General features: G+C 36.7%; 1 long non-coding RNA gene across 1 annotated transcript in view; it reads left to right on the top strand.

Moving 5' to 3' along the window:
• The window catches only part of LOC122140212, a 99,687-nt gene that overhangs the window by 7,893 nt on the left and 79,300 nt on the right, over positions 1 to 12,494 (top strand). The window contains exon 2 of the long non-coding RNA XR_006156904.1: positions 11,807 to 11,911. This is a non-coding gene — a long non-coding RNA (uncharacterized LOC122140212). The remainder of the gene's footprint in view (positions 1 to 11,806; positions 11,912 to 12,494) is intronic.

Below are 12,494 nucleotides of genomic sequence, written 5' to 3'. Positions count from 1 at the left end.
TGTTCTTAGAAGAAGTGGGACAAGCCACTGGCAGTTGCTGGACGGTGAATCAGACATTTGTCTGAAGTATTTGAGTTGAGGCTGGAGTTGAGGTCACTCGAAGTGGCTGTGGTTAGGGACTCCTCGCTGGGAGAGGAAATGGAAATGCAGGGAGGCCTCGGGTTAACCACTATAATATTGCATGCTCCGTGGTTTGATTCCTGGAGGTTTGGGAGTAGGGATGGGAATTTTAAGGAATTTAACTATTCTAGTTCCAATTCCACTTAATAATTCTGGTTCACAAGCACTTGAAAGTTGATTGTTCTGCCGAAAAAGAAAAAAAGAAAAGAATAAAAATAAGCAGCCCATAACAATGGGAAAGCCCTGTATAGGCACGAGTTTGCATGCCCAAGATGAGATCATTATGTTATTTAATTTCCACAGAACTAAAGCTGAATCAGCAGGCTCAGATAGTAGGGAATAGGGTGGATCTTATTTAATTGGTGTTCCTTTCTCATGAATGAACATTCCAGAAACATTAAATGGAATGAAACATCAATAATATCATTTGGTTGATGTGTTGTTTTTTTAATGGATCCAGTTCTCAATTCCCAACATTATTTGTGCATGTCAGGAACACGCTATGTGCATTACTCTGCTTGGCTTGTCTCCTGTTCAGCGCTTTAGTACTGACAGCATTCGCATCCTGTCCATTTTGATATACTGATACCTCAACGTGACTCAGATGAATGTGGACAGAAATTGAATTATCCCAAGCTCTGGAACTTTTCTCTACTTTTGCCTCTTATTAAAGATGGAGAGTCAGGCACTGCCAGTTAGATGGGTAGTATATGGATCGCTCCTCTAATTGGCTGATAGTATCTATTGGCAGGCGAACTGATTGGTCAATAAGATCGCATGGCAAGGTTTTCTGTCTAAGTCAGCAATTTGACTGACACTGATTCTAAACCATTCTATATCAGACATTTATATTTAGAACCTTGGAGTTCATTGCAATTTACCAACACGAGTTTCTCCACTGCTGTGCAATGAAATGTGTCAGTAAAAATGTTCTTTTGACCATGAAAATGTGATAAGGTGCATGGGAAAGTCAATCAGAATGCTCTTTAAGAGTCATGGAAAATGAAGAAACCTCAATGGGGGTAATTTTTGGCACGGATATTACCACAGGGGATCTTTAAAGGACACTCTTCATGGTACAACCGCTAAGAGTTTTAATGGTTGATTCATATCCTAAAGCTATCACAGGAATGATTTGGGGACATTTTCACTTATTCAGTTGAGTTTTGACAATGTGAATTAACAAGAGTCTTTACAGTTATGTAACTAATTAGAGACCACCTTAGATTTAATAGTTTAATTAGTATGCGTGTTAGTGACAATTGTTTGAATGAAAGGGTTTTTTGGACCTTGCATTTAAATAATAATAATAATAATAATAATAAAAAAGTGCCTTAATATAAAACAATATGTGAACCCAATTTAGTGCACTATTATGGGAGTAGGGATACAAGGATGACATCTGCTGCATCAAGACAAATATTTGACAGCATCATGACACAATACGGGTGTACATACTTTGCATTCTACAGCAAGTCCATTGTAAAACTATGCAAATCGAGAAGCAACCGAAGTCTTGCTACATAGACCAAGAAGTTGATTTTCGTCCGTCAGTTTCCCCTGACAGATGAGGATGTGTAGGCGAGGGTAGCTGAAATGTGGAATGCATGTGGAAGAGCACATTGCTGGCATGTTTGTTTAAATGCTCTGTTTCTTACATTCTGTATCTTCTTCTGTTCTCTCCCTTTTTTCGATTATACTCTCAGTCTGTTGCAGGCCACAGAGCAGGAAAAGGCAGGTGGTTGACGCTAACGGTCGAGCGCTGTTTGTGTGTGTACTGGATAAACAGGTTGACGGGCAGAGGTGGAGGTGGGGCGGGGTGTTTTTGGAGCGGGGGATGGGGAATGTTTTCCCTAAAACAATGAGCTTTCCGAGGGACTTAGCGCTGACTAGCTGAGTGTTAAAGCTGAGGGTGGGAGAGAAAGAGGACAAGGTTTTTTTTCTGTGTTCTGAGGTTCTGCTCAAAGCAGCTTGGGGTTACAAGTTTTTATTGTGCTTGTTTCTCTTCAGTGACTCAGCTTGCACACATACACACACTCTTTCCCTCATAACTAGCAGCCAGCCATTGTCATGGCTGTCTTTGTAATTACAGCATGTTATAGTAGAAGAGAGCAGAGATGTGTCCAACATGCTAGCTGACTTAGCTGTACAGCTGTAGTAAATCTCCTTTAATAATCACTGTAACCTTAAAATGTTTCAGTCTATTTTTTCCTTTTTTTACCGCTGGCACTTTAAAGATTTACACAGAATTTTAGATGTAAACAAAGGATGCTTGATCTCTTTCAAAGAGTATCCGCTTACTCAGCCAGCTGCCTTGTAAGACAATATTCTAACTGAAAAGTGATGTTTGCATGTGGCTAAGCTAACTAAGTATAAGTATTGATTATTTTTGATATTGAAAGTAATGTGAGTATATTTATACTTGACTTGTATTGTGGTCTTATCTTCTCCTTGAAGTTGCGTGTGATGCTGCCTTCAAATCTAGCCAAAAAGGTAACATGGCAGCCTTTACGTCAGGACAGTACCTATGACACTTTAAAATGCTGTTTGGGTAGCCAGCTTGGTAGAATTTGGGAAAAGACTCTATTTTGCTGTTGTTCCAGTTGTCTTGTGTGGCACTGATACAATCAAAATTCTTGACTTAATGGGCAGAGCCGATGGGCGTTATTCATAGTTCATTATTAAATGGTTTGTAAATCATCTTTAGAGCTGAATGATTCTTTGGTTTCCTAGCAGGTCTCTATAAATGGACCAAGAAACTCTCACCTGAGGCAGAGAGAAAGATAAAGATAGAAACGAGAAGCTGAGAAAGGGGGTGGGGGGCAGAGAGAAGGTGGAGAGGTAGAGTTAAAAAGAAAGAGAGGTGATCTTGAGGCCAGGATTGGGTCAGGCTTGTCGTAGCATGTTGGAGTGATACGGAGAACTGCCTCAGGGTAGCATGAACTCACTCCTCTGACATACGTCTCTCTACTTTATTTCTAATGTTAGGGAAACTTTAGCGTATCATAATTTACTCTTAATTGATTGTCCCTAAGTTTATTTTTAGTATAAATGGAGTGAGTAGCGTGCTCATACTGAAACATCCAACAAGAAGTGTACTTTAAATACCTGGTAATGCACTTATTAAACCAAAAAAAAAAAAAAAATGTGTGTGGAATGATGGACACTTCCGCTTCCCTTATGTAGTGGAAGAAGAGATGCGATCAGACTCAATACGTCATTTGGAACAGAACTAATAACTTCTACAGAATTATAAAATTATATAACACAGGAGTAGTTTATAGAGTCTTTTGACAAAGACATTTGGATTTTGTGAACAGTATTGAGTGGTGACTAAACTCACGAATTACACTAAATCAAAATGTCAAGCTAAATGATAGACTAAAATGAATCTAAACTAGTGCTACTAAAGTAGATAGAGCTACAGATACAGAAGATGTCTGATTTGGTTATAAGTGTGATATGTTTGATAACATGAAAGGCTGTGTGATACAATGTGACATAAAAATAGGTTTCAAGATCAATGGCTTTATCAAGCTATGCACCAGCAGCTGTGAAACCTATGCCACTTTTAACTGAAGTTAATTTAGCAGTGTTGTTGCTTTGTAAATAGCATCACTACTTGAGTAAGCTACTCCCATACAGTACACATTCTTTCATTCTTTTATAGTTTTGATTCTCTCTAATTAATTAATAAAAAAAAATCACTCACTAAATAAATCCTTCAATTTAATTCTTGACAAAAAAAACAAAAAAAAGAAAAACACCACATTCCTGCAGAAGTAAGATAAATAAAGTTAGAGAAAAAAAAAGAGGGAGAAATTGTAGCTTTTCATACGTCTTAACTGCAGTGCATCATTTTGTCTCTTTCCTCTTCTGTCATTTATGGAGCTCTTGCTCTTCCTGGATTGTACATTCCACTAAACGAACGCAGCACGTAACACTGTCCACCATAACTCTTTTATGTGTGTGCGAGTGTAGTAGAAAATGCTGAGGTAAATGATGAAAAATGCAACGCTGCATTTCTGAACTCTCTGTCACCCGAACCATGCTGCCTTGCAGCCATGTTCTTAAGAAACTCTCTCTCTCTCTCTCTCTCTCTCTCACACACACACACACTCACACACACACGCACAGTCACATTTTTAAACAGGTTAACTGTAATTACAGGTGAATGAATCACTGGTGAATGAATTATGCATCTACTCTTCCACTTATTCATCCACCTTTTTTATTCTTTTCATAGCTCTCTTCAAGTCTTATATGTGGAACCTAACAACTTTTTCTTCCTCCTAAATGCTAGTTCTTCATGTTTTTAGGGCTGTTTATGAATATTCTCAGCTGTGTGGTGTCGGGTGTGAGTATGAACATGGATTTCTCAGGGTTTTTAGTGTGTGTTGTGTGTGTGTGTATGTGAGAGAGAGAGTGAGGGTTTGGAGTGCGAGAGTATATATCTCACACAATCTTGGCCGAGATCACACTGGACCCATGTGGAAATATTTAGCAACATCACACACACACACACACACACACACACACACACACACACACACACACACACACACACACACACACACACACACACACACACACACAATCTATATTATAAAATGTATAGCAAATCTTCAGATTTGACCTTTGACAGCATTATGTGTCCACTGCAAAGGAATTACCCACCCGAACTTTGTCTTGTTTCACAACAGTATTAACAGTATTCAGTAGACAAAATCTAAACTTGTTGCATTGCACAATGTCCAGAACCAGAAAATGAATAACACTTCAAAATAGGACTTTCATTTACTTAGAATAATGTAAAAATCATCTAGTTTTATTTCAGGCGAAACCCACCATAGCTGTTTGTATATTTTTCTTTTTTTAGCTCAGGTCAGTTAATTTGTTTTGACGGTGATCTATGAGGTAGATTTTGTAACTGTTCTGGAAGGGTGGTTTTAAACCGCTCTAGGGAATGGTAATGCACATCCAAATCAATGTGATTTAATTAGGCTCTCTTCAACGCTGGGGGTGTGTGTGAATGTGTGTTTGAGCTGATGATTTAAAGAGGCCCTTGCCTCTTTTCAAGCTCACATTGGGGAAGAATAAGTAACTGGAATTGTTGTAATTCTATAGCTGTTGTCTACAACTATTCCCAGAGCTCTTAGACACACACACACAGACACACACACACACACACACACACACACACACCGGTCAATACAAATAAGAGTTACTGTGAGTGTGTGGTTATTGTACACTGTCATGCATTCCACTCACATTGTATATATTCATAAAAAATAGTGTTTGTGTATGTGTGTTTGACTGTCTGGAGTGGATGCACTGGCTCTGAATTGATTGAGCAGTAAATGTTACATCCCTTGGGTGCTTTTGTTGAGTCAGTTGTTTCAGTTTTGAAGGCTCAACAATAGGCTTTTATCATTATGTGAGTGTGTGTTTGTTCTCGCATGAGTGGTTTCTCACACTTGAAGGTAAGATTTGAATTTTTGCTTGTGGACTCTTAAAATATACTTAAAAGAAATGAAAACATTCAGGCATGGTAAATGTTAGCTTTAACATTTTCTTTATTCACTTATTTACCTTTTATTTATTAAAGACATTCACACATACAGTAACTGGAAAATACATCTTAGATTATGAGCATGTTTTAAATTTATACAAATTGAAAAATGTGTGTGAGGTGATTCCTGATAATCATAATGATGGCGTAATTCATATTAGAATTTGTTTCGAGACAAAACTTTTGTCTTTGAAATTAGTCATGCGGTGCAACCAATGTGCAAAAACCAAAAAACAAAACTAAAGACATAATAAGTAATAATTAAGAGGACAGCTGACAACCTTATGATTCATGACTGTGTTAAGGTCAATATGTTTCTTAAAATATCAGATAATTTGACAGTTTTATGACAACGCAAGATTAGATCAGGCTGTAAAATGTTATGTGGTGCGACTCGTCCAAAAAGAAATTATATTTATGAATAATTTATGATATTCGTAAAATGTATATAAAAATGTAGGGTATAGTGTGTACATGTAAAAAATAAAATAAATAAAAAATAAAAATATTCTTTTTTATAAATTACGTAATTATTATTTAAATCAAATGAGTTTTTTTTAAAGAATGTAAAGTATTAATGCATGTTCAAGGTGTTTGAATAAAATATACATTTTTAGGTCATTAAATAAAAATAAAATGGTTTGAACAATTTTTTTTTTATTTTAAACCAACATGAATAACAAGATTGTATTCCTAAGAATTTAGCGCGTGTTCTAACTTGTTCTAATCGTGGACACTTATGTCATTGATCCTCATTCATATTTAAGTGTGATTTAAGCATATACAGGCATAAATGCATACATGTAACTGTATATCTGTAAGTGTGTACCTGAGGGGTATGCTGATGTCTTTAGATTTAGTCCAGGTGTAGGGGAAGCAAAGAGGCTAGAAATGCAGCCTTGAGCTAATAGCTCATGGCTAGACCCCCTCAAAATGTCTCAACCTGATGCCTCATTCCCATCATACCTGTGTTAACCCATCGAAAGACACACATACAACACAATTGTCCTCTGTAGAGCAGAGCACTTCACAATGTGCCTGCCCTACATATAAGGGAGCATTTCTGAATGAAAGGTAAGATTGTGTGTGTGTACTCATATCCTGAAAGGCCACCTGCTCTCGGCGTTCCTGAAGTTCCTGATCTGTGACCCCCACCCACACAAGCTCTCTAACTTCCTGTCCAGAATAGGGTCGTTAGCTCACCCTGCTTGGCTCTTTTGGATTGCCGTAACCGATACAAAACACATTCTAACTATTACAAAACGCTCACTTAAGGTTACAAAATGCTCCCCTGCATATGACCCTACGGCAGATTAGTGCTCACATACACTCCTCAATTTACCACACACTCGCATTCCTCTGACTACAGCGCTCACGCATGTGGCCCTGTTGTCAAGGAGACGGGTGGAAAGGTGAGTGGCAGTGTCCGGGTGATTTGCCGCGGTTCGAATTGCAAGCCGAGAGACTTTGGGCATGCATGCTCAGCGGCAGCACGTGTATGTAGCATGATTTAAGATTCTGACGTCTTTTGAAAGCAAGAACGTCTTTTCCAGCCTTGATCTTATAATGCATACTCAACAATAGAAATTTGTTGCATTTAACAGAACATATCATAACAAAAACAAAACAACAACATTACTTGCATTCAAAAAAAAAAGAATTAAATTAAATATAAATATCAAAAAAAGAAAAACTTGAAAGTTATGTAAAACTACATCATCTAATACTCCAGGAAAAAAATATAAATAGAATAAGTTAAATTATTCTTATGAGTACAGTTTATGGTATATTTATTTGTATTTTCTATATTCATTGTGAAAATATACAACAAAAAACATCCCCTAACCCAGATGCTATATCATTGTCGTAACCCTTAAGCAAAATTAATGCCAACACTTTATTTTCTAGTACTTGTACTTACAGTGCACTTACCCAAGAAAGTGATGTACTTTAAGGTAACTACATGGGTTAAAGGGATAGTTCACCCAAAAATTAAAATCCTGTAATTAATTACTAACCCTCATGTCTTTCCAAACCCGTAAGACCTTTGTTCATCTTCGGAACACAAATTAAGAACTGAAATGTTCCCAGGCCCAGAAAGCATGTGTCGTGGTCCACTTGTGAATGGTGGCAGAAACTGACCCGGAAGAGAAGAAATCATTAAATGAACTCATTATTTTTATTTTCTTTGTGCACAAAAAGGATACTTAACCTTATGGTTGAACCACTGATGTAACATGGACTACTGTAACGATATTCTTACTACCTTTCTGGGCCTGGGAACATTTCAGTTGCATTGCTGTCTATGCAGGGTCAGAAAGCTCTCAGATTTCATCAAAAATAATTTGTTCTGAAAATGAATGAAGGACTTATGGTTTTGAAACGACATGAGAGTGATTAATTCATGACAGAATTTTCATTTTTGGAGGAACTTTCCTTTTAAGGTTAGGTTTAGCGGTAGGTTCAGGGTTAATTATTACTCCGTTATTGTAATTACTATAAATACATTGTATTCACACAGAACAGAACTGGATAACACTTTATTTTAAGGTGTCCTTGTTACACGTTACATGTACTTACTATTGTAATAACTATTAATTATGCATAAATACATCCAAGTAACCCTAAACCAAACCCTAACCATATAGTAAATACATGTAGTTCATAAATATTACTCTGTAATTAAATCTATAATTACGCTGTAACAAGGACACCTTAAAATAAAATGTAACCCTGAACTGTGAAAAAGTGCTACCTAATTTATTTATTAACTGCACTTCTTTATAGTGTACTTACAAAAAGTATAATATGAGGTAACTACTTAGACGTAAGGTTAGGGTGAGATGTAGGTTTATGTTTAGGGTTAATAAATTGTATAATATGTACATATAAAACAGGACTGTAAAATAAAGTGCTATTAGTTATTTCTTAAAAGCCTTACATGATAGCCATAATCAGTATTCATGAGGCCAAAATATGTGTGGAAGGAGAACAAGACAAAAGGAACAGGAAAAGGATTCAGGTCTATCAAGTTCACTCACAAAGTGAAAAACAGAATGAAGATCTATGCGTGTTGGTGTATCTGTTGTGAACTCTTGATGTTTGGACTTTAACCCCTTTATAGTGGTGTGTCTTTTTTCTGCATCAGGGCTGATTTATAGGCTGTACCCCATACTTGGTTCTTTCTTTCTTTCTTACTTTCTTTCTTTCTTTCTTTCTTTCTTCTCTTTCTTTCTTTCTTTCTTTCTTCAAATTATATTCTTATAATGGTCATTTTTGACCACTAACATTACAACTGTGATTATTTTTTAAAGACCATTTAACCTTTTCTATTCATGTCCATGATACATATGTGTGTTCTCATAGTAAGTGCAACAAAATGCCACCATGTTTCATACCATTCCAATGATTTGTACCATTTCATTAATTTAAATTAATAGGTTTAAATGGTCAGTTACCTCAAGAAAAGTGGATCAAATCAGGTGACCACACTTTCACTTTGTCTGGAAAACAGCATCTTGGACAATTCGTTGTATAACTCAGTTTGTGTCCTATGTAAGAAAATAAAATCATATGGTTCTGAATGACATGACAACAAGTAAATGATGACACAGTTGAATGTAACGATTCCTTTAAATCATACAAAGTGAAGTGACAAAAGTGTGCGTCACTGTGCTTGTTATTCTTCTCCTCCTTCCCCCTTTCTTTCCTGTGCACCTCTGTCCACCCCCACTTTCTTCTGTGTGCGCGAGAGAGTTTTGTTTACTTTCTGGAGCTCAGGTGACGTTCAGCAGGAGGAAGCAGTGTAGTGGAATTTCAGGGAATTTTCTCTCTCTTGTCTCTCTCAACACGGAAGTTTACATCAGCCAAAACCAGTCAGGCTTCTGTGCACCCCTCCTCCCTCTCTCTCTCTCTCTCTCTCTCTTACATTTTTACTTTCTTCATAGAGGCCAGACAGAGGATAGTAGCAATACTTTTTACTCCATGTCTCAGGATAAATTTCAGGGTTTATTTTTTCTAGCCACATGCCATTGAGTTTTAGCTTAAAAAAAAAAAAAAAAAAAAAAAAAAAATTGCACACACACAAAAAAAAGTATGCAATACTGGTCTCATTTGTTCATTGGAGAAGGCAGTAACCACAGTATGAATGGACCATGATAGCTATATAAATTTTAACATCCAACTTTGTTTCTCATGTATTAATCTGTCTCCGCCTCTCATTCAGTTTAAATTCATACACACTTATGTCATAAATGGTGTAATCAGTGTTGCAGGTGCAAGATCTGGTAATACTAGAGAAAAGTTATTACTTGTTTTGGGTCTTTTGAACAGTCAAGCTTTGCTGTTTTTAGTGTTAACTAAAAGTATTGATGTATTAACTTAGCTGCATCTTTCAGAAGTGGGACAGTAGCTTGGATGTTTTCAAAACAGAGTGGTTTTTCCAATAACAAGCTACAGCAGCCATGTACCATGACAGAACACTACATCACTGTTTTTAATGTCACATTATTTGAGGACACATCATTGTAGCCGAGCAAGGTGAGGTAAAAATTTAACTCTTTCCAAATGTCTTCTCATTCTCATATTGAGAAATTTGTTACATTTAAGTGATTCAGTTGATTTTAAAAAAAAATAGTTAAAGGGATACTCCAACCCAAAATGAAAGTTTTGTCATTAATCACTTACCCCCATATCGTTCCAAACCTGTAAAAGCTTTGTTCGTCTTCGGAACACAATTTAAGATATTTTGGATGAAAACCGGGAGGCCTGTGACTGTCCCATAGACTGCCAAGTATGTACTTCGCTTAAAAAGTGTTCCCGTCGCTTCATATAACCCAAATTGCACGTCTGATGGTAGATGGAGTATTCTGATGACAACTTTCATACCTTTTCTGGACCTTGATAGTGTATTTTACTCGGTAGTCTATGGGACAGTCACAGGCCTCCCAGTTTTCATCCAAAATATCTTAAATTGTGTTCTGAAGAGGAACAAAGCTTTTACAGGTTTGGAACGACATGACAGTTTTCATTTTGGGGTGGAGTATCCCTTTAAGAAGCTGCAATTTCAAAAAGTTGATTTCACTTTGGTTGTTTTCTTAGATTTTAATGAAAAGATTGTGTGATGTTTTTCATTTTGAACTGTGACAAAGGCAATGTAACACACACACACACACACACACACACACACACACACACACACACACACACACACACACACACACACACACACAGCAAAACAATAGATTTTTAGAACAGATGTGTTGTGTGTGTGTGTGTGTGTGTGTGTAGTGTGTAGTTATGAAGAAAAGGACAGGGATTTTTTTTTTATCCTGCAGTATCTCATAAAACTTGGCAGCCTTGCTACACGTAGACACACACAAGCATTTCCAGCCATGCTCTTGGACTTGCTGAGGGCTAAAGAGACAAAATTATTGATGCGATCAGTGACTTTATAGGCAGGTGTTTTTTTTTTTTTTGCTGATACCTGCAATGCCTACGGTCATACACAGGCACACAGCCTAGAACTAAATTTGATAAATAAATTAAAGATCACATCTCACAACACTAGATACAACTGATGTCACCTTTCTGTAACGTTACCTCAGGACATCTACACAAAGTGTCCGTCTGCATTCTCAATGTGGCTTATATCACCTAAACTACACTCATAGTTCATATTCACAGTTTTAATGGCATCTCCCCCCCAGTAATTACATGAGAAATACTCAAACAGATAAAACAAACACATACTTTCTAAGATTGCATAAACAGAACCTTTTTTTTTTTTTTTTTACTTATGTCTTCACAGAAGGCTTAAATACTAATATTTGGTTAAACATGCAGCTGAACACACATTAAACACAAACTCATAGGCATAATGCTATACTGTGACGCCATATAAGCCTTGTATCATGAGAACTTGTAGAATTAAGAAAAACAGGGAGATTGATTTTGCATATGCCAACACACTTATGTCTATTGAACTTCAGTGTTGTCTCATGCAAAATCAATAATTATGCCAGAAACCTCTGCCACCAATTGTGTTAGTGTACGTGCATATGAGATTGCTGGTGTTTGATTGTATAAGTGAAATTGTTTTGTGTGGATGTGTAGGAGTGAGAAAAAGACAAAGAGAGAGAGGGTGAGAGGGAGTGATCCTGTATCCGTGATCCTGCTCCTGTGTTGTTCTTCTGGATTGGATGTTGTCTGGGCAGACAGGTTAGTGGCACCTTGCCAACAACAACTGCTGCTGCAAGAAAGGCATGAATAAAATGTATTTAAATATATTATAAGTGAGGGATAATGTACATCCAGCCGGTTGTTATCACAGAATAACCCCTGACAGAGTGATCAGGAGCCCTATGTGAAGCAGAGTACATCATCCTGAAGGGGGTTATTCTGTGATGATAACCGGCCGGATGACAATTATACCTGCCAAATAAATTAAAAAATTACACACAAAAAAATAATTAAACACAAAAAAAAATCATTTCTAAGAAGAAAGCAAAGCTTCTGTGAAGAAAGCAGTTGCTAGAAAGCAGCAAGTTCAAACTAGAAGGACATTGAAGGGACAAGGTGCAGTCATACCACTAATTACACAACATTTCACCACATAAATAATTATACTGATAAAATATATTATTTTTGAATTATTCCAAAATTTTGACTGGTATTGTACGTGCATGTATATGTTAAATGTGACGTACACACACACACACACAAAAGAAATATGTAAATGGGCACTGAGTTTAAATTATGTAAGAAAAACCTTGTTATAAAATTAATATAACAATTTATGGAG

The sequence above is a fragment of the Cyprinus carpio genome, chromosome A4 (genome assembly GCF_018340385.1).
Source record: "Cyprinus carpio isolate SPL01 chromosome A4, ASM1834038v1, whole genome shotgun sequence".
Lineage (NCBI taxonomy): Eukaryota > Metazoa > Chordata > Actinopteri > Cypriniformes > Cyprinidae > Cyprinus > Cyprinus carpio.
This window is presented reverse-complemented; position numbering and strand designations above follow the sequence as displayed.